Source organism: Dermacentor albipictus, unplaced genomic scaffold, assembly GCF_038994185.2.
Source record: "Dermacentor albipictus isolate Rhodes 1998 colony unplaced genomic scaffold, USDA_Dalb.pri_finalv2 scaffold_44, whole genome shotgun sequence".
NCBI classification, from domain to species: Eukaryota; Metazoa; Arthropoda; class Arachnida; order Ixodida; family Ixodidae; genus Dermacentor; species Dermacentor albipictus.
In genome coordinates this window covers 834979-859669 of record NW_027225598.1, presented here as the reverse complement: position 1 = coordinate 859669, position 24691 = coordinate 834979, and the positions used below count along the sequence as shown (strand labels likewise).

Sequence of the window (24691 nt, the reverse complement as noted above, 5' to 3'; positions counted from 1 at the left end):
CTGGGTTATGCCTTAGAGCCATGAAATCGACAATCGAATGCGTAATCAGCGGCGTCTAATGGATCAGACTTCATAAAACACGCGAGTTGAGAGAAAGCGATAACGACAGCTACTTCTCCTAGCTTGCGAACGTCACGCATTACCATGAATCGAGCCCAGTTTGGTGCTAGGTGAGAGCTATCGCTTCGGCCGCTGATGCCATGTTTATTGACGCAAATCTTTTGAGGTGGTTCCCGGTTCTCCCGCTAAATGAGTGAAAATGCGTGCCGGTCGCAAAACCCAAACGTATTGTATCTCGCGCGTGTGCCATGGCATCGACGCTATTTCTTTTCTAATCTCTCCAATGTCTCTTGCTGGGGCTGTGGGCAAAGCTGTAGTCTCTACGTAACCCGTGAGGCTGTCCAGGCCGACAATCATCCACCTATTCCCTGAACAGATCGAGGGAAGCAGGCCCGTATAAGTGATATCGATGCGGTCAAATGGATGGACCGGGCAAGGTAGAGGCTGAAGTATACCGGCCAGGCGTTGAGGCGTAGCCTCGCGCCACTGACAGGCAATGCAAGCACGTATGTATTTGCACACAAATGTATACATTCCCCACCACTAGTGTCACTGCCGCAGGTGGTTGTAGGTCTTGCAAGCTCTGGCGTGGCCGCTTTTCGGGTTGGTGTAGAAGGCAGCTCAGATTTCCATGCGCTTTTGGTGGTGTACGAAGACCAGGGACCCTGGGACAGTTGAACGACACCACGCTTAAGAATATGATCCACTTGTTCATTAATTATACACCGTTCTTTCGCTGAAACTCGATATGGTCGTTGGGGTAAGGGTGCATGACAACCGGTGTAAATGTGGTGAGCTACGCGCGTTGTACACCCCAGAGGTGGTTGAACGCAATCAAAGGAGGAACGGAAGGATAGAAGAATAGCCAGGAGTTCGCTGCGAGGTGCTGACGATAGATCGGCAGCAATAGAAGGGCAGAAATTCAGGTGCTGAAGGTCTGGGGACAAATGATGTCATGACATTCAGTTGAAGATGAGGCGGAAACAGTTGACGGTACATGGCGCCGCAGATGGCATGGGCAGCCGAAGGGTCAGTCTGAGTCGAAGTCTCTTTGACGATAATGGGAGCAGGAATGGAGGAGGGCGTCCAGGAACGAAGTTCCAGTGGCGTGCAGGGGACGCGCGCAATGTTCACCAAATTTCACGTCGTTTATCGACGTGTAGACGTCAAGGAAGGACAATGAACGTGCAAGGCAAGCGTCAAGAAATGGCGGCCGCCAAGCGCCCAAAAATCTGATCAAGCGCGAGCTCGGGTCCCTTGGCTACCACCAAAACTATGCTTTGCTTGCATGGCTGCTTCATCGTCGTCTTGTCTTCCTTATTACACTTTGAAGTGTGATAGCTACTTTTCCGTATCAAATGGCAAAGGGCGTCTTTCGACGCTTCCTACGAATCCACCACTTTACCAGCGCCTTCTTAGACGGTGACAGTGAATGGCGCCTACGGTTGACGGGTAAAAAAAAAGGAGCTGCCTTCTATGTGACAGCAACCACTGCAATCTGCGGAAGCGCTAACGATAATCAAGGCCAGGTGTCTAAAATTGTTACAGGCTGCCCTTCAACACGAGACCACTAATTGACGCAAGGGCCAATGTCGGGGACTTCAGTCAGGACGGCGTCGAGTTGGGATTCCCAATTGCCACGTGTTGTATCGTAGGCTGATACGAAAGTTTTGACATCAGAGATGGAGTTCAATACGCTGCTACCATGTGCGCAAAGCTGTGAGCACTGCGACCCCTCTGATTGACCGAGACATGGTCATCAAATTCGCTAGTCTAGTTACTTAGAGGAAACGGCCATTCTAAAGCAGGACACTTTTAGTGCTATAGGTGTGCACTGAGACGTGAAGTCATCTATCTTCTCAAATGTGTAGTGAGACCAGACCTGTGACGTGCTCAGAAATAGAGTGTGCTCCGATAGCCCTGAAGGGTTCAGAATGGTGATTTGTATATATATATATATATATATATATATATATATATATATATATATATATATATATATATATATATATATATATATATATATATATATATATATATAAACCCGTTTCTCCTCTCTCTCAATGTCCGAAACTCAACTACTCACCAGCAAACAAGACTCGGTGATAAAGATAGATGACAATATGGGCCAGCTTAGCCAGAGAGTTGGTGTGTCGTAGCGGTGCAGCGTAGCTTAGTTACCATGTTTATTTAAGTGCTCCAATGGCGTAGGCAAGCGACACCCTGTTTGACGACTGCGTCCGAACTACGAACCGCAGAACCAGGTTACAACACTACCCTAGTCGCACATCTACAGTGACCCCCGTCCGCTTGAAAGAGGTTCGTTGAGAAGCGGCACATGTGTAGGCGTTGCTGCACACTCACTAACTAATTTGTCCGAAAGTTGTTGAACCTTGTTCCTTCAGCACAGCGGCCCGATGCACTGCCCATTTGAAAAAAATGGTGGGGTTTTACATGCCAAAACCACTTTCTGCTTATGAGGCTTGCCGTAGTGGGGGACTCCCGAAATTTTGACCACCTGGGGTGGGGTTCTTTAACGTGCACCTAAATCTAAGTACACGGGCGTTTTCGCATTTCGCCCCCATCGAAATGCGGCCGCCGTGGCCGGGATTCGATCCCGCGACCTCGTGCTCAGCAGCCCAACACCATAGCCACTTAGCAACCACGGCGGGTGCTGCCCATTTAAGCATGGTTTATGATGCCTAGCGACCCGAAAACGTTCACATGCAAACATACACAGACAGACAAACAGACAGACAGACAGAGAAAAGGACAGACAGACAGACAGACAGACAGACAGACAGACAGACAGACAGACAGACAGACAGACAGACAGACAGACAGCTAGATAGATAGATAGATAGATAGATAGATAGATAGATAGATAGATAGATAGATAGATAGATAGATAGATAGATAGATAGATAGATAGATAGATAGATAGATAGATAGATAGATAGATAGATAGATAGATAGATAGTAGTAGTAGTAGTAGTAGTAGTAGTAGTAGTAGTAGTAGTAGTCGTAGTAGTAGTAGTAGTAGTAGTAGTAGTAGTAGTAGTAGTAGTAGTAGTAGTAGTAGTAGTAGTAGTAGTAGTAGTAGTATGTTTATTTGGCCATATTATATACAATATGCTCTCGAGGTGAGGCTAAAGGAGGTTGACCAAGCATACCTCCTGACAAGGCCTACACCCCGATCACACACCATCATCATCCGTCTGTTTTATGTCCACTTCAGAATGAACGCCTCTCCCTGCGATCTCCAATTACCCCTGTCCTGCGCCAACCGATTCCAACTAGCGCCCACGAATTTCCTAATCTCATCGCTCTGGACGACAGAAAGCTGAGCTAGTAGGTAAAGATTCATTATGGAAAAAAGGTGAGGTGTGCAGACAGGACACATCAGAAGAGAAGTGGACCACACGAACGCCAACTATCAACTAAATGGAGCACTGAGGCGAAAAAAGAAAGAAGACACAAAACTGATCAGCGCAAGCTCTGGAATGATGTCACCATGTGTCAGTCGGGTACATGTGCCCGTCTACGTGGGAGATAGCTGTTAAGGCATTTAATTTCTTCCTTATGTGAAATAATCGAAGGTTGACTCACGCACGCACTTTCACCATTATAGATATGCCATGCCTCTGCCATAAGACGCGTATCTTCATTCTTGTGCCTGTACAGTATCGCTCCACCTAGAATTCTGCTGTCCTCGACTGCGTTTCCCTCGTCTGGGTACCCATTCTGTAACCCTAATGGTCCAACGGTTTTTTAACCGCGCATTACATGACCTGCCCAGCTCCATTTTTTCTCTTCATGTCGATTAGAATATTGTCTATACGCGCTTCCTCTTTTATCCAAACCGCTCTATTTCTGGGTCTTAACGTTACGCCTAGCAATCTTCGTTCCATCGCTCATTGCGCGGTCCTTAACTTGTTCTCAAGCTTCTTTTCCAAGTCTCAGCCCCATATATCAGCATTGGTAAAATGCGGTGATTGTACACCTTCCTTTTCAATGATAATGCTAAACTTCCAGTCAGGAGCTGACAATGCGTGCCGGACGGACGGATGGATGGATGGATGGATGGATGGATGGATGGATGGATGGATGGATGGATGGATGGATGGATGGATGGATGGATGGATGGATGGATGGATGGATGGACGGATGGACGGATGGACGGACGGACGTACGTACGTACGTACGTACGGATGGGATTCAATGGTTTGTGATCACTTCAGAAGTATTTGAGTGTCCACGTTCACGTACACAGAGCGATTCTTGTTGGTGGAATGAACGGTGCACATAAATAAAGTACGGCAGGAACATGATAGTAGGAGTGAACACATGGAGCACGTATCCATCAAAAATGATAAAAAAATTATTCACCTTGACAAATAGATCACCGTAATCTAGTTACAATGATACTCTTTCTTTGCTTGTAGATATTAGCGCTTGTTCAAGAAACTGTACTAATTGACGTGATGCGCTGTCCTTCAAGGGTCATGATGTTTGTGGAACTCCGATTTCATTTCGTGATATTGGCCCCCTATTCAGACATGTACCTTCTTGAAAAGCCTCTTATGGTGAACATAATTCTTGCTTATTGACTTCGTTAGCCTCCCCACAAAAGCACAGAGCACAATTGGTTGTTCCTAAGTCGCAATAGAAGCATTTAGTATAGTACTCAGAAGTGTCTGAATTGTTTCTGTTGAGTTGCGGGTTTTCATGTGTATGGTGAATGCCATGTTAAACTATGGCGCTCATGATTAACAGCTTTCCTCAAAATTTGTAAATCAAGTCTTTCTGAATATTCGACCGCAGTGATTGCTTAAAATACCATGCGCACATGTCACCTCTCAATTTTTTACGTGTTTGTATTCTCCTGGAGCTCAAGAAATCTCGCTGTACTGTCATGCACAACTACTAACAGTGATCAATACAAGCGTCTTTTGAATTTCTATAGCCAGATAGCGAAGTCCTATTGTCTCTTCACGCACAGAAGGCACAACTGACACAACTGAAGTTCCCTAAACTTTGCAGCAGAATCTTTCTCAATCATTCTGAGAGCTGTTTCCAGAAGAGGGATATAGCGCCGAAAAAACACAACACACAGCAAGCGAGACGGGACAGGCGCGCCTGTCCCGTCTCGCTTGCTGTGTGTTGTGTTTTTTCGGCGCTATATCCCTCTTCTGGAAACATGCACCAACTAGCCCCCCAACAAGTATTATTCTGAGAGCTGTCAGTTGAAAACAGCTGTTACTTGCAAGACAGAGCTTCTTTTCTCGAAGAAATAGACCAAGCTATATCTAACAATTTACGATACACAGCTACAGCCACCGATACTCCCTCTACAAGAGAAACGTATATATATTTTTTCAGGGCTAATTATTGTGAAGCATTTCCAAAACCACATTGTCAGTGCGAAATTCAGATTTAAATTTCAGTCTCATCACCAGCATAACTTATGCAAGAGCGCGAAGCTGTTTATTCTCAGAAATTGTAATAGCCATTACATACTTCTGGTCACTTATTACCAGGTGGTGGTGGGAAAGTTGGGTTATGCTTAGAGGAAGTGAAAAAAGAAGGGAAGGGACAAGGCTCATGCAGGAATCTGCATGAAGTGAAGTTTTTTTCGGGAAACGACTATCTAAATACCTGAAGAGTAACCACTTGATTTTGGCGAGCTGTTTCATCTTGAATACAACTTCAAGGTGTGCAAAGAAGACGAGAACACGAATTAAGGAGCTAGCTGGTCACTGTAGCAGTGGTGGAGGGCTTTAGGGCCGGATGATCGCTCACCATAGGGTGCTATAATGTAAAACTATTCCAAACTTTTCTATTCCATTTCTGCAATCAGCCCTCCGCGATTGGTCAAAACCTTTCTTGGACCACCCCCACTTCACCTGTTTATCACGCGACGTCAAAAAAACCTGGATCGCTCCTCATGTGATGGTACGTGTACACGCTGATTATCCATGATTTGACCGAACAAAAGAAAAATATTTATTTCTGATTCGATGTCTTTTTGCCATTAGCCCTCGGCTATTGATAAAAGGCTTTAGGGCTGCACCCACTTCACCTGCCTGTCACGCGACGTCACAAAACTGCGAAAACTCACCGCGTCAAAGAGACATGTACGGGTTTAAGATGCATTATTATGTCGAACAAAACTTGTCTTCTGAATAACCCTAGGTTGCCCCGTTCCGAATGGAATAAAAGATGGCTGCCGGCGATCGCTCAGCCACTGGCTACTCACACCTGCCGGAGAGCATGAGTTTATTTTCGTACAATAAATCTTTTTGCGTGGCCGTGTAACGTTTTCGAGAACTTTTGATACCTTTGAAACCTCGCTCTGCCAACTCTTCATTGTTGAGGATCCGTTTTAGCGGCATTCTTAACATTCCGTTGCATGCCGCCGCGATTTTCGACCAGCCACCTCAAGTTAAGTAAGGAAAACCGGACCAATCGCAGATGCCTGCACCACCCTCTTCACTCGGTTATCGAATTTCAGCGCAGTGGCTTGGCCCCATCGAATCCCTCTCCACTTAAGCCTGCTCCTCGCCTTTTGCCAGCCAATTAGATAAGACAAGCCGCTCAGTGTAGGTAATGTTATTCGTTTTTCAAGCAAGCAAAAGTGACCTCCTATGATCCAGGAGAGCGTTTGATTGGTCTGTTCGGACAACCATGCGGATGACCGCTCGATCCTTGCGTCGGCGGTTACGCAAATTTGATGTCAGGAGAGTGGAATAAAAACCTAGGGGAATAGTTTTACGTTATAAGGCCCCTAATCTCTGATTCACAAGAGGCCTGCCGAAATTTTCTGAACGGCAGAGTAAGTAATTCCATGTACGCTTACCGTACTCCGTGTCGAGGCAGGTGGTGACACTGTAGAATCTACCGGACACCATACCGCAGTACAGCACAGGAAAATATGGACGCCGGGACACGCAGGGATAGGAGGGAATATGAAGGCAGGCAGGGTTGCTCGCGGCTATACTTCAAAAGGAGCTTTTAGTCAACCCCACTTAGAAGCTCCTTCGCCAGTCCCCAAGGAACACTCGGCTATTCTATCACATTACAGAAGGATCAAAAAGATATACCAGTCCCTGCATAACTTGGACAGAGTCAGTGTACAGGAGACAACACCAAGCAGGCACCTTGCGCAACCTATACATACTAAAGAAAATTGCCTCTACACGATACGCCGACAAATGCCCCTCGTTCAATATGAACCCTCTATCACGCTACATGGGAACGCCAGAAAGCAATAATTACACCACCAATTATGTAATAATTGGTGGTGTAATAATTACACCAATAATTACAAAGCCAAGGGCGGAGCAATCGGGTACACTACTGGCCCGCGGCCGTCGCGAAGACAAAATCGGTCTAGTGCAGCGAGTTGGCAAGGCGGCTGCGGCCAACGGAGTCCTGGACTAAGGGTACCGACCCTGTGGAACGCAGTTGAGAACGGAAGCAATAAGGCAGAAAATTGCGGTTGGTAGCAGCGCAACACGCTGGTAAATAGAGCCAAATGACATTTTACAGCAACGACAATCGTTTCGTGTTTGCTTAGACTCCTGCCCTCATCTTTTCTTGCGCTGCTGCAAGTTACGCCTAAATACTCGAAACTTGTGGTCCCACACAATGTTTATGCCTACACACCGTACCCGCTATAGAGGTGCTATGACCTTAACCTTGCGCACTACATCATTCCCAATCTAAGCCTAAATGCAAAGAGCAGTACATGTAAACGCACTCTGCGAGACATGACCGCAATGATGTCACAAGAATGAAGGTGACGTTTGCTGAAAAAATATGACTCGAAAGGCAAGGGTGTGTCAGACTTTTATTGTTTCATTTCCTTCCCGTATCCATAACCTAACGGGAACTTGGCCATTGTCTTTTCTGTTTCCTTCCTTCGTCCAATGCCTAACGGAACCTGGCACATGGGCACGTTCCCTGTGCAAGCGTGGTCTCACGCGCACGTTCTACGCGATGCGAGGTACGCGCCTGTTCAGCAAGACAGCCGGAACGATGAGGAAGCATTTCTTTAGAAAAAAGGAAACGCTAGTTGAAAGGCGCACAACTTGCCAGATGTAATGAGAGAGTGGAGGACATCGTGGTTGAAAATGCGGTGAGCAGTACTGTGTGCGAAGTTCACACCCAAGCGTCATAGCATACTTCTTGTGAACTGTGTTTTACGCTCAACAACCTAGAACATTTTCGGCTGACCAATCTTTTCTTCCGAATTTCAGAGCGAGATTCTGGGATGGTGATCTATGCACATTGTTTTGTGCCTATCTGATTATTCTAAAAAACTCGCCTTCGCTCTTTGCCAGGAAGGAAATGTCGGGACTAATAAAAGTCATATTGAGGAAGAGTTTCATTTGTAAGTGTCCCTTGTTATTGGCTGGCCGCTTTCGATAATGACAGGCACATTAAATCATTGGCTGAAATGTTATCTCGAGAACAATTCTAGTGACAGAGGTCTTTTTTGGGCGTGTGAATACAGTTTTACGGTTCCCACTACGACTTTTTTCTTCTAGTTTGCTGCCTGCCGCATTTAAATTGATGTGCGAGCTTGTAGAAGCAGGAACGCTTAATGACAGAAGAACATTTGTTTTCTTGTATTGGTCTTCTGTTCAGCCATTCAGAGCAAAGTGCAATATTGTCACGCTGTAGTGACGGCGAAGAACGACACAGCTTGAAAAGTGCGAGAAACAAGCTTAGCGCTTTCATGGGCGAACTTGTGTGCAGCAAAACGAGTAACACACGAGCACAGCAATAGCGGAGAGAAAAGATTGCGAAGTCCGGTCTGCTTGTCAACTTCGTTGGCTTTTATACACGACTCGTCGAAAGTTAAAGGACAATCCTGGTGCCAGAGTGACTTCCAGCAATCACTACAGAATTCGTGTCGTGTATGCGATCTCACTATAGGGTGTTAAGCGTCAACATAGACAATAGATAAAAACAACGATGACATTCTTGTAAGTTTCGAATCATTCCGTCGCGTGTTGTCCTTTACTTTAACTTTAGCTTGTCAGCGGGTGAACTGCGGTCCCTCAGAAAAGCATTATTAAATACACGCGTCAATTCCCCACCCCAGCTCTATTTAAAAGCATCATCATGGTGATAAAAACATGAGAGAAAAAAGAACGAAGCAACAGTTTCGCTGGACAGGCGAAGCATCTATTCCGACAACAATTTTACAGTCAGCCATAACATGTAAGGATAGTAGCTTTAATTACAACCGTATAAACTTCTAGACACTCGCTTACTAATTAATTAACGAGCTTAGTGTCAGCGTGCACAGACAAACATGCACACATCACGTTCGATGACCGCGCACATTCCCTTTCAGAACGCCGGCGTGAGGAAGCGCGGCAGCAGCAACGAGCGATATGACATTCGTGCTGTCTATCACTTTAGCGCAATCTAAGCAGCGAAAACACAGCACACGCAAAGCTACAAGCCGTCGCCGACCCTAGACTGTGTCTACAAAGCAGATCGCTTTCAAGATGAAGGCAACGCGACCCCGCGCAGCCGCAGCATACGCAGTTGCAGCCCAAAATACAATGCCCTATCTCCAACCACCCTTCGGGTCCTTGCCAGCGACGAAAGACGACGCGCTTCCTCATCGCTTTCCTCCTACGCCCGCGCGAGATTGAGCGGTGGTCTTCGGCTCTACGTCGCAAGCTTTCACTCGCGCATACGGCGTGCTATGACGATGTTATCGCCCTTGGACTTCATACGGAAGAACAGGGCGACTCCTACTGCAAAAATGCGCCTGTGGTGTCCATATATTAACGCGACAGCGTTAAGGAGCTCGTGTTGCAGAAAAGCCGGTGTCGTCGGTGTCGGCGTCAGCGGCGTTGGCCATGAGCGATAAATCCCACAAGGCACTTCATAAATAAAAAACATCTTGCAAGATGGGCTGGTGGGAATCGAACGAGGGTCTCCGGAGTGTGAGACGGAGACGCTACCATCAGCCACGGCTCGTTCCTTCAAAACGGGACAAAATCACCTCTAGTGAATGCGGTGTTGCCTTATAAACGGGCCGTAGAAAGTTATACTGCGGTGTATATCGGTAATTATGACCATGTAACTTAGAGAAGTTGCAGTTTCACGAGTAGCGAAGTGCATCTCCACTAAATTTCTTCTGCGCTCTGCACACACGCAGAGCCATCTTGCGGCAAACACAGAAGACGCCAAGACCCCCTCCTCGCTAGGTACGGCGCTGCCCCAACACGTGGCGCGCCACTCGCCCCATGACCGTGTCCGCCTTCATGGCGCGTCAGGGCCCGGCTATCTCTGCCGATCGCGACGTTTGGCTGGCGTAGCGCGTTTGAGTAGGCGGTGCGAACGGGATGCGATAACGCTATCGCGTTCCACTCTTGAAGGCGAAGTTTAAGCGTCCTCCAATTTTTTATTTTGACAATAAAACAAGAACACTTTCTAAAGCAAAATAACCACCACATAAAGGTACAATGTCGGAGAGTTCGTTAGCGCTGTGGAAGGGCTTAAGGCGCGTAGCATGGACTACCTTAGGTGGCTAGCGGCGCAGCAGTAATTGCGAAATGCCGTCTGGCATTACGTAATCGCAAATACGCAATCGTCTCCCACATTGGACCTCGTAGTCCAGTGCGCCAAGGCATCAGCTGATCTTCTAGGCTCCGAAATAACAGCGCAAAAGTTTCTCACTGTGTCCTAGTCGACGTATGGAGGTGCAAATACAAACACGGTTGCCGGGCTGCTATTCCACATAGTGTTAGCTAAGATTGTAGTGACGGCTCCACACCCTTTGCTGGTTCTTGATGTGCAAGGGGGCGAGTTGTCGGGCTTCTTGGGCACGTTGGAGATAGGCAGGGACGTCGAGGTTCTCTTCGTTGGTGACCTGTGGCAGCATCGCATCGAGAGCCATCGTTGCGTTTCTTCCGCAAACCAACTTAATGTAATAATAATAATAATAATAATAATAATAATAATAATAATAATAATAATAATAATAATAATAATAATAATAATAATAATAATAATAATATGCATTTATTCATAAAAAGAAGTGGTACAAAGTGCCAAGGCATTAGGAAAAAAGTTGTTACAAAAGCAACTTGACTGGTCCTAATAACCCAAAGGTCCAAAAGGCAGCAGACAGCAAGGAGCTAGAAAAAAAAGAAGAAAAAAACAAGAAGAAAATTCCAACCATGGACTTTTCAAAACAGCATGACCTGTGTTGCTTCTTTCTTCAGCTGCTCCGTAAGACAATTCGTATGCGGGTGGTAGGCACTTGTCCCCCTGTGGCTTCTCTGGCATAAGACATATAGCCGAAGCAAAGAACTTCTAACAATTACCACTACAAGTGGTAAATAAATGCGACTTCAGGAATGTGGCCTGTGGCTACATTGCTTGATTGCTATTTGCATTACCCTCGACAGCCTTCACTATGTGAGTCCGGCCGCATTCCTTTATAGGAACTCCATGGGTATTACATCTTGAAGGTACCGACAGACGCGGGATTTCCGTTCGGCAAAGACCTTATTTCTGTGCAAAGAGGGCGCTCTAACAAAAAAATATAAAGGGTAATAAGTGAATTTTTTTCAACTGAGTGCCTTTATATTGTAATACCTCAACTTTTCAATCCTTCAAGAAATATGGATGAAAAAGTTGGATGACACTGTCTTACAGCCCAGTTTATACAAAATATGTATTAGCTATAGCATACGGTGTCTTTAATAACCAGCGCTAACAGCTATATTTGAAACTAGTTATAGTTAAGCATCACAGAATTGTGTGTAACACTTTCAAACGGTTTCCATAGAGATGTATTCGGGCACTTTTTCATCCGGATGTTGTGAGCAACTGAAGTATCCACATGTATCAACTAATCATCGGGTTCTCTAAGGTTCAGAAATGTGAACAAACCGTGACCCTGCAAGCTAAGGTCATTTTCAAAGACCTGGTCTTCTAAAAAGGGATGTCTGTCCTCATGTGCACCATTTGTATAATTTGCCATCAGCCGGTTGTCCCGTCATTTAATAAACGATTGTTACGACGAATAGCGGCATCAATAATTAGAAAAACGGAAAATTCATAACGGTGACTAATGTGCTCTTTGCAATAAGGAAACTGATTAATGAAGTTTTAGCGGACCCACTGAAAAAAACGATGTTTAGGTGGCTATGATTGCTTGGCAGGTGAGAATTTCGCAGAATAGCAGTCAATGCACCTCACGATAAAGATATGATCATGTGTTTTCGTGCGGTTTCCGGAAATAGAAACCACTGTGTAGCAGACACTTTGCATGAATGAGAAAATGGGTATTGAGTTCTCCTTTGTGGGAGTTCTGTTAACTCAATCAATGGTACGCACGCTGGAAGAGCCTTACTAGTGTCTCTTCCACGCACATCTTTATGGCACGAATGGTCGATGACCTGATTATTTTTATTGTTGCTTTCATCGGCCACCACATTGACGCTGGCAATCGGGAGCACAATGGTCTATGCATTCTTCCGGATTTTTCTTTCCACCCTTGCACTTCTTGAAGCATTCCCGTACGCAATTCATAGTGCATTCCCCTCCCTGTCCAGGCGTTTTCGGAGGCACTGCCGTGGTTCTTTCAGGCTGTGTCCATTTCCCAGAGGCGCATGGGTTCAGTCTCGAATGACAGACGCACTCGTAGCGACAGCACCTGCCCATGCCTCCAGTACACCACGGTGGCAGCTGGCGTTGACATGTATTCAAATGAAAACGCATAATTAGTCGAACAACGGAAATCATAGTGCCCCACACTCATAAGCGTGTAACTTGGTATTAAATCATAGCGACAAAGGACTTGCAAGATGCGGCGCTTAAATTGACAAATAACGAGTGCAAATTAGTGCTTCTGCTATCGTCAATCAGTATTCTTGATAGTACACATTCGTATGGGCACAAACATGTTTTCTATTGCACAAGCGCAATGACGCGAGAGCGCACGATTTCGAAATAGTTTAACATTGTTTTTTGTTGCATGTTGCAATAAAAAGAACAACCGAACATATCTCTTACGGGACATCCTTTCTTTTTTCTGGCCTCAGAGATGCAGAACCTATTCCTTTCAGCATTTCAGCATGCGACTGTAGCTACACCTTGTACCGGCCGAAGTTAAGCAATAATACATAGCACTTAAACGGCACTATTTAGTACTCGGAAATGCTGGGACCCACTGTGGTTGCTTAGTAGTGCCGGTGTTGTGTTGCTAACCATGAGGTCGCGAGATTAAATCCAGGCCACCGCGGCCGCATTTCGATGGGAGCGACAAAAAAAAAAAAAACACTCGCGTACTTTGATTTAGGTGCAAGAAGCCCGAGTGGTCAAAATTAATCTGGAATCCTACACTATGATGTGCTTCATAATCAGATCGTGGTTTTACTGCGTAAAGCACCATAATTTAATTTTTTTAATGCTGGGCAATAACGGTATCCTTGCGTGTTCAAAAATTCGTCGAATAAAAATGCCTTCTTCAATGCACTGCGACCCTATACTACGAGGTGGTAGAGAAGAGGACTGATACCAAAAGCAGATTGATATTACATTCCTTTTAAGACGTGAGTCATTCCGTACTTACTGTACTCATTGTCGATATCGACCACCAGCCTTGGCACTCTCTATGTGCGCAAACTGAGTGCGTTGTTTAAACAGTTGTAGAATTAGTCCAGCAGCTGGTTACAACCAAACCCGTCGTTCCACAGCACAGGTGCATAAGACCAGTAGCACAATATTGCGCAGTCTACCTCGACTCGAGCCAGCCTAAGATAGCGTTTATCAACTAGCAATTCTATTGTTGACTGCAATAGTTGCAAAGCAACATTTGACACGTTTTCTTTTGAATATCTAGTAATCCCTCCTGCGACACTCGCTCATTTAAAGGGCAAATCTTTTACGTGAAAATTTTTAATCGTGCTAACTACATTGCCCGAAACTTACGAGCACTCCAGAGTAAGCACATTCTGAGCGAACCTGTAGCCAGACGTCGCCTGACGACCACGAGTGTCGAAACTGTGAATACTCCGTAGCAATGGAGAAAATACCAAAAAGCAACGTTGGCAACACTTTGCTCACAGGGAACCTGAATTTGTTATTAAATTTGTTTTGGGTAGGCCCCTCATGAGGGTGATGACATGTATATAGGGGAGAACTGCAACATTATGTTCACAAATAATTAGATCATCCAAACTATAAAGAAAATGTTGCTTGTTGGTTAGAGAAACAATGCGTTTCCCAGATCAATTCCTCGATCGATTCACCTTGTCTCCGAAAATTGGACAAAAGGACATAAGTAGCGATGCTGAAACGCTTTCAGAGAAATTTTAACAACACTGTGTAAGCGGTCATCTATATATGAATACAACAGTGTATTCTGGTTTTTGCATTATATAGTTTAACATTTACGAGCTTTTCCACGTTACCGCCACTGATTTACGAATGTTGCAGCTCAATATTGACACGCATCCTCGTTTATGTTTTTCTGATCGCCAGCTTAGAAACGGTTTAAGTTATCGGACGCCTCAAGACACGCCTGTATGTATTGGAAACGTGTTGAAAGTTGTAGCCAATTCCATGTGTTGCCCATGTCGTCACTAGGCCTTGCGTAATAAGGTTGCATGCGCGACACGAACAGTGCTTTTCAGTCTGGCACGCGAGCACCAGCGGTAACACGGGAATCTTCCACGAATCATTTAAAAATGGCTAACGTGCTCGACTCGCGGATCAAGTTTAGATGATCGACGCTTCTTGTCTCCACTATTGGCGTGCCTGAGTGTAAACTGCTCTTGCGTGCGCATGTTCGCTAAATAAAAAGTTGATTTACTTGACTGACAGTCGTACCACAGCCTTAAACTTCCACTTAACTACAACATGACAATATCAACCCCACAATTCGCTATCTTAGAACATTATAAATACTTAGACGTGGTGATGGCGAGGATGAGACTGTAAGTGCCGTCAAGCTAGAACGCATGTCATGCTTCCAACTCAAGGAGTGCAATACCACGCCCACCTATTGCCACAAACAGAATGAATAACTATCCTGATCTCCCTCCCTCTCGTACTTCATTGCCATAAGCAATCACCCAATGGTAGGCGTCTGTGGGTCGTCGCTATTATAACACCATCACTGACTTAGCACACGGCAGGTTAAAAGTGAGGATATTAAAGTCAAAGCAGTAGGCAAACAAATAGCCATACAAGCTTTCACGTTCTCGGCTGCATATAGGTTCCATATTATAATTCTCACAGCCTTACGGTGGCATGGAATAGAGCAGACCGGAAACTTGTTGGTGCAACATTCAAATAGTTTTGTAGTTTTCCTTTAACTGATTTTAGTAGTAATGAGATCGTAAAACTATAAAACATTAGAATATGAAGATGTTTCTTATATGTGTTACCAAGTTATCACTGACAGTTTATTTACCCGACGTGGTTGCTCAGTGGCTATGGTGTTGGGCTGCTGAGCACTAGGTCGCGGGATCGAATCCCGGCCACGGTGGCCGCATTTCGATGGGGGCGAAATGCGAAAACACCCGTGTGCTTAGATTTAGGTGCACGTTAAAGAACCCCAGGTGGTCAAAATTTCCGGAGTCCTCCACTACGGCGTGCCTCATAATCAGAAAGTGGTTTTGGCACGTAAAACCCCAAATATTATGATTATTTAGCGCAATCCTTGATTAGAAATGGTAAAACAATTGCATTTTCCTGGAACGAACACATGGGACCGAAACTGAGTCGTTAAGAAAGAAGCTTGACAAGAACTTAAGGGCAGCGCAACAAGCTATGTAATGAGAAATTACTGGCGTGACGTTAAGAGAGAAAGGCACTGGTGTGATAGAGGCTGGAAGCAGAAGGGTGAAATGGCATTGTGCTTTCCATGTAATACGCAGGGCAGATAAAACAGTGTTATATTAGAAGGAAAGCACAGCCGAGAACGGCAGCGAAATGTGTTGTGTGATGAAATGAATAAACTTACAGGCATAAGATGCGGTGAGCTGGCGCAAGCCTCTGCGAACTTAAATTGCTGAAAGAGGCCTTCGTCATACAGTGGACACAAATGGAGCAGATGTTATCGAGCGCTATTGAGACAACTTGTTTTTATATGACTTCTCTTGTTATAATAAACCCTTAATGAACCATACATGTAAATAAAGAAGTTTATTTTCTATCTAAATGTAGAAAACGCGTTGTAGTAGCCACAACCAGTTCAACTAAAAAAGAATCTTTTGTGGGAACATTCTCAGCGATGTTGAAAACACCCACCTGGCAGGATACTGGAAGCAGGCTTCGCCCCAAACCACCTTAGCCTGCGCTTGGACTTTGTACGGACAGCTCTTGCTTTGTGATAACCACGTGTATAGATTTAATTTGCTTTATGTCACGTGCGCCAGGTTTGTATCTGGAGATATTACATGAACTCGTCTAGTCTTAATTTCTTCCTCGTCATGTGTTGCTGCTCTAATCAAACAACTGACGCTTGCGGTATGTCATTCAGTGTTGGCAGAAGACACAAATTTCGCCAAAACACGCAATACCAAAACAACGCAATAATGATATTTTTGTGGCATAATAATCATACGCAACACTCGTTCGTAAGGGGCTGAATATGGCATATATGATTCTATAATTTATTAACCCGTTACGGCCCAGCATTGCATATTTTCTTACATACTTTTAATAAAGCGTAGATAGAGGAAGTTTATAAAGTTATACAAAAAGGTTGAGGTCAACTTTACCTTGCATATGGCGTTGTCTTTCAGTTCAAACCCACATAGGTCATAAGCCTAGATGCAGAAGAAGCCACAGGTTAATTGAAACCCTGCAATAAAAACTTCCTTACAACCATTAGCAGCATCGGCGTTGAGGGGCCCTTCTTATATGGCACTAGCAAAACTTTTAAGGACAATGTTATTTAAAAAAAACAATCCAACTGCAGCCTATGAACGAAAACGTCCGGAAGAAATTCCTTTATTTAAGGAGCACCGAGTAAAATATATCAGAGCCCCCACTCGCCTATCTTGTAACGCTTCTGACGCTGCAAACTAATGTCCAAACAATAACTGGCGCCCAGTTTTACACTGCACTCTTTTCACTTCGTCCACCTCCTTTTTTCTCAGTGGGTTTTCAAGGCGCTTCCTTTCCTTTCATACTTCCCTCCCTAGTTGTGGGCGCCAAATGTTTGCACAGTCAGGTGGTCAAATCCAAAAACGAACATGTCGAGGGGCCCTTTCGGCTATCAAAATATTAGGCGGTTCAATGGTGCGATTTCGCTGTTGCCGTTGCTTGAGTGCAAGGAGCTTAAAGAAAAACTGCTGGAGTGGAAGCGGCCGTAGATTCTCGCAAGGAAATGTGAAGCCAATGCTTGCAGCTCCTTCACCTCTCTTCTTACACATTGAGTGATTTGGATCTGGTATTGTAATGGTAGGCTAACTAGAAAACAAAAGCTGGTTGTTGCCAACGAAAGTGATATCTTCACTCGAATATTTATGACGGTCTGGCCAACACAAAATGCCATAATATTCAGATATCACACTAAAAACCATAATACAGAGATCAAAGGAACTGTGCGACAAGCGCTTCTTCGCCATTTTTTATAGTTTATTTATAGTTTTGTCGTGTCCTTCCTGTGCGGCTTCACCTTCGGGACATCGTTTTCACTCCAACTGTTTTTCTTTAACCTTCTTGCTTGAGCGGTACATCACTGTGGCGGGTTCCTCGATTGTGACTGCAACGTGCAATAATGGGATAAGCCGCTTTCGAATGCTGAAAACGCATTGTGTTTACTCTAGTGCTAGTAAAACGCTGTTTTACTAGCGGCAATAAAGGCAATAACAGCGCGCCGTTTTGGCGTTGCAGTAGCGATATCTCGACTTGGATAGTGCTTGCGGGCAGTACGCTAATCTGAGCAGAAAAGAAGACGAAATGCTTTGTACACCGTGAGTGCCAGTCTGCTACTACAGTCCCGAGCATGTCTGGAAATAAAATTCCGTTTGTTTTATCCAAAGTTTCATCATACAACAAAAGTGTTCTGATGTACTTGAGCGCTAGCCGCTTGCCCTTCCTAATTTTAGCGCGCTGCTTTGACGAGTAGCCAAACTACGTGGTGTCGTGTATGGCAAACACGCCTTAAAGACTGTATAGTAGCTGCAGAATTTATTGTCCTGCACCTGGTGCCAGGACTCATATGAAATAGTAGCGTGCCAGCTGAAGCACGCAACGGCAGAGGCCGGAGCATGCCGCAGATTGAAGACAATAAACACAGGCAAGATAGTAAAACAGGCTGAAATAAGCAAGTCTGTAGACCACATTATCTCTCATTGACAGTTTGAGTGCACACTGACGTGAGGCAGCTTACAGCTTTTAATCTACGTTTCTCTTTAATACGTTTCGCTACTCTAAATGAGCGTCAGCGTGCATAATCGTATTGTTTATTAGTGGCTACAACGACAGAGGCAGTTACACTAGTAACTTTTATCCATTTAAGAACGACGAAATATCTCGCGAACTTCGGCTGGGGACATCAGGTGCTCGCTAGAAAGCGAGCCCGCATGTGTGCACGCAGTCCACAGTGGTAATGCGCGCACATGACTACAACAAACGAAACAGTCAAGAAGCAAAAGGCCCACTATGACTCGCTACAAGCCACGCCACCATCGGGCAGCTGCAGCGAATGCATCTGAGTGTGTGCTAGCTACAACTCATCGCGCCATCTGTGATTTCCACCACGAGGCAGCTGGCTCGCCACGACATAAGTTGGAACACCTTATCAGGCGAGTCGTAACTCCTATTTATCTTACTACGAGGTAAGGGCACCATGTACGATATAATTACGTTTTCTTTATATATTTCCAGAGTTTATGCCAGCAAGTGAAGTGGGACAGCTGCCAATTATTTATTAACTTTGTTTCTGTCATCTTTAAGGATATCTTCATTTAAAAAGGAAATATATTACAAGCCTCTGACCCTCCCGTTCACCCCCCCCCCAAAAAAAAATGTCCATGAGTAATTATTTATCGAGCAACTGAACACATCAAGTTTACTGTTACCTCCAACTGCACGACCTGAATTCATAAACAGTAGAACTGCTCAAGAAGCGCGCATCTTAGAGCCTTTACAAACCTGTACTGATCGGGAACTAAGCAATGTAAGCGTCACGTTCAGAATATTTATTATGCCTAACAAGCAAATAATATGTTTGCCAGTGGTCTGTCAAGAAAGTGTTGCTGTTATCACCTTGTTCGTCGGTGGCTTCCAGATTGGGTACACTGTACGCTTGGTTCTGTTTTGTGGAATTTGATCATCACATAGCGCTTGACAGTAAACTGAAAAAAATATGATGTAGAAAAACTGTTGCATTCATTTCAATTACGCACCTCATGGAGTTTTTGATGGAAATTGTTGTAAGTCTTAGCACCCACATATGTCTTGTCCATTTGTGCAATGAAATTCATTTCACAAAAATAAAACTCCTCATTGTGCGAATACGTATAAAAAACCTGCATTTGTACTTCTGCTACTTCTATTTAAAAAACTTGAAGTCATTGCGCTAGAGGCATAGCCACAGTATTGCGTTCTTGATAATGTGATTTCATGAGACGCTTAGAAAAAACGCCGAGATATGAGCTTACTGGGCAAGACGTTTAGTGCGGACAGTATAAACAAAGTGCATATGTGCAACGTTACATCACCACACTTCGCGAAGGCGGAAGTGCGCCATCTGAAGCTCCACACTTTTCGTCACATCTTCCTCATTGAATCATACGTGTGCCATAAGTGCCACATGTTTGCCAGTATTGACATGAGTTGAGCTCGATATGTTTAACGAAGAGCCGTTGAAATGCCTAGAGAAATAAAACCTATAAAATCAATGTAGAAAACATAGGATGACACATAAATGAGCTCCCAAAGAAAGGCCTGGTAATAGCACGAGATAAAAAGGGGGAAAGGATAAAAGGTATTGGCAGAAAAGTCTAGGAACTGTTTTTACTGTGTTGTCTCCTCCGCTATAAATATATTAGTGACTGACCTTACGTTGGACATTTTCTGACCTTTAAAAATATATCATGAATTTTTTCGCAGACACTCATCTCTGTTTTGCTCAGGAAGCCTTAAAAGGACAACTTGTCTTATGCATGCAAATAAATAGAAATTGGCAATGAACTATTGAGGCTACACTTACCATAAAATAGAAGCAACAGCTTTACCCAAGTCATCGCTCTTTTTCGACACAAACCACGCCTTTAGAAGTTGCTACACACGATTTCGCGATCGCTATTTATCTGGTCGACAATAGAGTTTGCCCTCGTTTTCTTTGGCGCACCTTTCCCTGTACACTTTGGACAGCTCCACTTTTTGTTGCTTGACGATGGAGTCGGGTTTCGGCTTCCTGCCGTAAATCTTGTCAGGATCGTGGGTCAATATGCGTGCTCAGCGTCTGTGCTCGCACAACATAGACTGAAATACGTTCTGACTATTTGATATATCAAACAGGTGCATGGGAGCAAAAACTGCGCCCTACGTACTTTTCTTAACATGGACTGAGCGCAATAACTAAGCAGGCCATGAAAATTTGGTCTTATTCTGGCTCGTGAATATTTACTGCTTCTTTTCGACTGTGCATTGAGCAATGCACACTATAACCTGTAAACTCACTTTCCAAAAGCACTTTGTAGAACGAGATATCCTAGCAGAAATACCGTCAGAAGAAATGGTGTATCAACAGGTGTCGCCAAACACATGGGGACTGCTTGTTTTTTGACAGCGCGTTGTGCCTACCGCCAAGACATTGGTCACAATTTTAGAAACCACCATGTGCTTCTACAAGAAAGCATTTGTGTGACATCATGCAGCGACAACATTCCTGCAACAGACATGGCATCTTAACAGAACCCTGCGGCTTAATTTCTTAGCTGCAACAGCATGAAGCAAAAAGAAAATGAACCCGAGGGAAGTAGAAAATTACGTGTTCCGTTATTTCAAGTGCAGAAGTAAAATTGCTGGTATTGTCTATCTTACGTTAAATGCCGACGTGAATGCTATTAGCATTCAAGCAATGCAGCAACAAACGGTATTGATGAAGCCACCTTTACCTAACACTTATAATGGTTGAAGTGAGCTAACAATTTTAATGGCAATGCTGTACGCACGCATCACAGCGTCACCACACTCCTTGTGCGCAACCAATAAACAGGCCCACAAAGGTGTGACATCCCAAAAGCATCCAATTTTGATTCGCAGACCCCTACAGAGTGAAACTCAAGTCTAAATTTTCAGATGCAACAACGAAATTTCGATTTAACGCTGGCACTCATCTGCAGATAGTTTTGTCCCGCTATCACTGTAAAATTTGGTTTCGGTTTTTCTGACTACAAGTGAAATAGGACGCGATTGCATATGCATCAATTTCAGGTATAACACTTTTATTCACTCTCAGCTAGAACAGTGTGGGTTCTCACTGTTATCTTTTAGACATTCACCTGCGGAGTTCTTTCACAGCATGTTGCTTGAGGCTAGAAAGATACCATTAATCCCTCCCTCCCCATTGTCAATCCTGAGACAGCATTCTCTAATGTGACGTGGTACTATTCGCAAGACTGTCAACGTGCTTTATAATTTTGGCACTGTTGCTGAAAGTGCCACTGCAATAGTATAATGCTAAGTACAAGAAAATAGCAAAAGTTCAAGATAGGTGCGCTGACGAAGGGTAAATCCCTAATGTAGCCAGCAAACGGCGTAGCAGCCGCGAAGTGTGTGTTCGCGCACTAATCTAGCAATATGAGCGTAATGAGGGAACTGCAAATATCTCGAATAAAGTACCGTTCTGGGCACAGACTGAGTCTCAAAGACCTAGTACTCCAAGTTTGCGTAGAACAGTCGTACCTACTGTTATGTCTTAAAATAGCAATGACCATTCCTTCGATGCTTCTCACGAACGGACCAGTTGACCATCGACCACCTAGACGACGACAGTACCCGGCACCGACTGTTCTCGGGTCAACAAAGGCGCTCCATTCGTGGTGACAGCCATCGCAGTATTCTGCGCAATGTTAACGATCCTCGAGGTAGGTTTCTTAAATCGCTTCGGACTGATTGTCGTGGAAAAACCATTAATTGATGCGAGTGCCCACGTCGAAGACTTCTGCGGGAACGCGGACTACTTCGGATTCCCCAATTACGCCATGCTTGCGTCGTAGGCGGATTCGGACGTGGCACATCGGAGACGTAATCCAGCAAGGTGGTGCTATTATGCGCGAAGTGCTGTGAACAGTACGCTCCTCTGATTAGCCTGGACGCGGTCAGCAAACTCCCTCGTCTCGCTATCTATGGAAAATGGATGTTTTCAATACGGACGTCTTTCGTGATAACAGGTGTGGCTGACATGTGTGCTGACATGCGTTTGCTCAAATACGTTGTGAGACCAGACATCAAATGTGTTGCGACATGGACTGTACTTTCAAACTCGTAAATACCCGTAAAATAAACCTTATTCTCGTGTCTTCAACCTCGCGACCTCATCTCCTTACGAACAATCAATTCTCGGCGATATAGACGGATGATGACGTGCATAAGCTTAGCCAGCAAGTTAGTGTGAAACCCCGGTGTGGCGCAGGTGAGATACTGCTTTTCAGATGCGCCAGCGGCGTAGACAATCCACCCCCTTGATGACACCGGAGTCCGAACCACGAACCCTAGAACCGGATAAGAGCACTACGCAGACCCATATATACCGTGAGGGGAAAGAGGCACGGATGAGGCTCGCTGCAGAGCGACACGTGTGTACATACTTAGTGACGAAGGTTGGTCAGAGGGTTCGCATCAAATATTTTTTCTTTGGTACAACAGCCCCTTGCACTACTCATTAAGCCATGACTACCCAGTGATCCAAATATGCGGGTAAACGTTTACATACCAACATAGATAGATAGATAGATAGATAGATAGATAGATAGATAGATAGATAGATAGATAGATAGATAGATAGATAGATAGATAGATAGATAGATAGATAGATAGATAGATAGATAGATAGATCACAGAAAGCGCATGAAGTAAACTGAGTTTGCTAACGGATTAAAAATATAACAATTGCAGCGGTTCCTCAGTTCACATACACACAACGAAAAACATTTTCTTCTGACCACTTCACAAGCGTTGGAGGGTTTATGTTGACGTACATATGTGGACGCTTGTTGGTCAAAAGGACGGCGCGCACAAAGAGCCACCTTAGAATAACAAGAACATGGTAACCGGAGAGACCCCGGCAAACATACACGGACATATATATATATATATATATATATATATATATATATATATATATATATATATATATATATATATATGCGCAATTCACCATATATACACCACGAAAGGCAGCCAGCTCAATAGACACAACACTTAGTAGAATTCGGAGTGGGGCATGCTGTACTAAATACTTCTATTGCAAATTAAGAAGGACCGATCATCTTGTGTGCTTATGCGAAGAGGCTAAAGAAGTAGTAGAACGTCTGGTTTTACACTGCCAAAAATATCATTACAGCTACGATTACGAACCTTTTTTTGTCAAAGTGAATCATTTCTCTCTCTCTCTCTCTCTCTCTCTATATATATATATATATATATATATATATATATATATATACATATATATATATATATATATATAGAGAGAGAGAGAGAGAGAGAGAGAGAGAGGTCGCTCGGTCCTTCTTAATTTGCAATAGAAGTATTTAGTCCAGCATGCCCCACTCCGAATTCTGCTAAGTGTTGTGTCTATTGAGCTGGCTGCCTTTCGTGATGTATATATGGTGAATTGCGCCTTAGAGCATATCGCCCGTAATCTCGAGCTTTACACAGAATTTGCGAATACAATCTTCCCGGATATTCTACCACAGCGCTTGCTTAAGTAGCAATGCACGTAAGTCACCCCTCTATATATTTTCTTATTTCTATTGTTCCGAAGCTAAAGAAAACTCGCTCTACTGTCGTGCAAAAGTCGCCATGCCCGGCAGTACCGCCGTCGTCTCAATTCAGACACCCAATAGCTCTTGTCTTTTCACGCGCAGGACGCACAACAAAAGGTGCCTAAATTTGGAAACGAATGTTTCTCACATATTCTGAGAACTGTCAGCTCGAAGCACCTGTTCCCTGTGAGCTTCGTTTGCTACAGACATAGGCCAAGTTACACCTGAAAATGAAATAAACTGCTGCAGCCACCAATATTTATTCTAGACAGTATATGAGTATATATATATATATATATATATATATACAGTAAAAGCTCGTTAATTCGAACCGCAAGGGGAAGCCGCTTCAGTTCGAATTAACGAAAGTTCGAACTAACGAAAGTGAAGGAGAGCAACAGTACACTGCGATTTGGAAGCAGTAGGGCATGTCAGAAATTTGGCGTGTCAGAAAGTGATGGCGTGTGCCGCGGGCACACGCCATCTTCAAATCGAAGCTCTGGGTCCGACTGTGCCACACCACCGATGTCCACCGAAACGAACCTTAGCCGAGGCTTAACACTATCACAATGATTCGCGACGGCCCATACCTCCTAAGCTGAAAACAGAGGTGCACAACCGATGAAGACTGCCGC

The 24691-nt window shown here is 44.4% G+C and overlaps 1 long non-coding RNA gene across 1 annotated transcript; it reads right to left on the bottom strand.

Moving 5' to 3' along the window:
- Positions 1 to 12488: 12488 nt before the first annotated feature.
- On the bottom strand, positions 12489 to 20416 carry LOC139052932 (uncharacterized). The gene is made up of 4 exons (XR_011510124.1): positions 20273 to 20416; positions 19327 to 19415; positions 16830 to 16877; positions 12489 to 12786 (listed from the first exon to the last, which is right to left on the bottom strand). It is a non-coding gene; the product is annotated as an uncharacterized lncRNA (long non-coding RNA).
- Positions 20417 to 24691: the final 4275 nt, after the last annotated feature.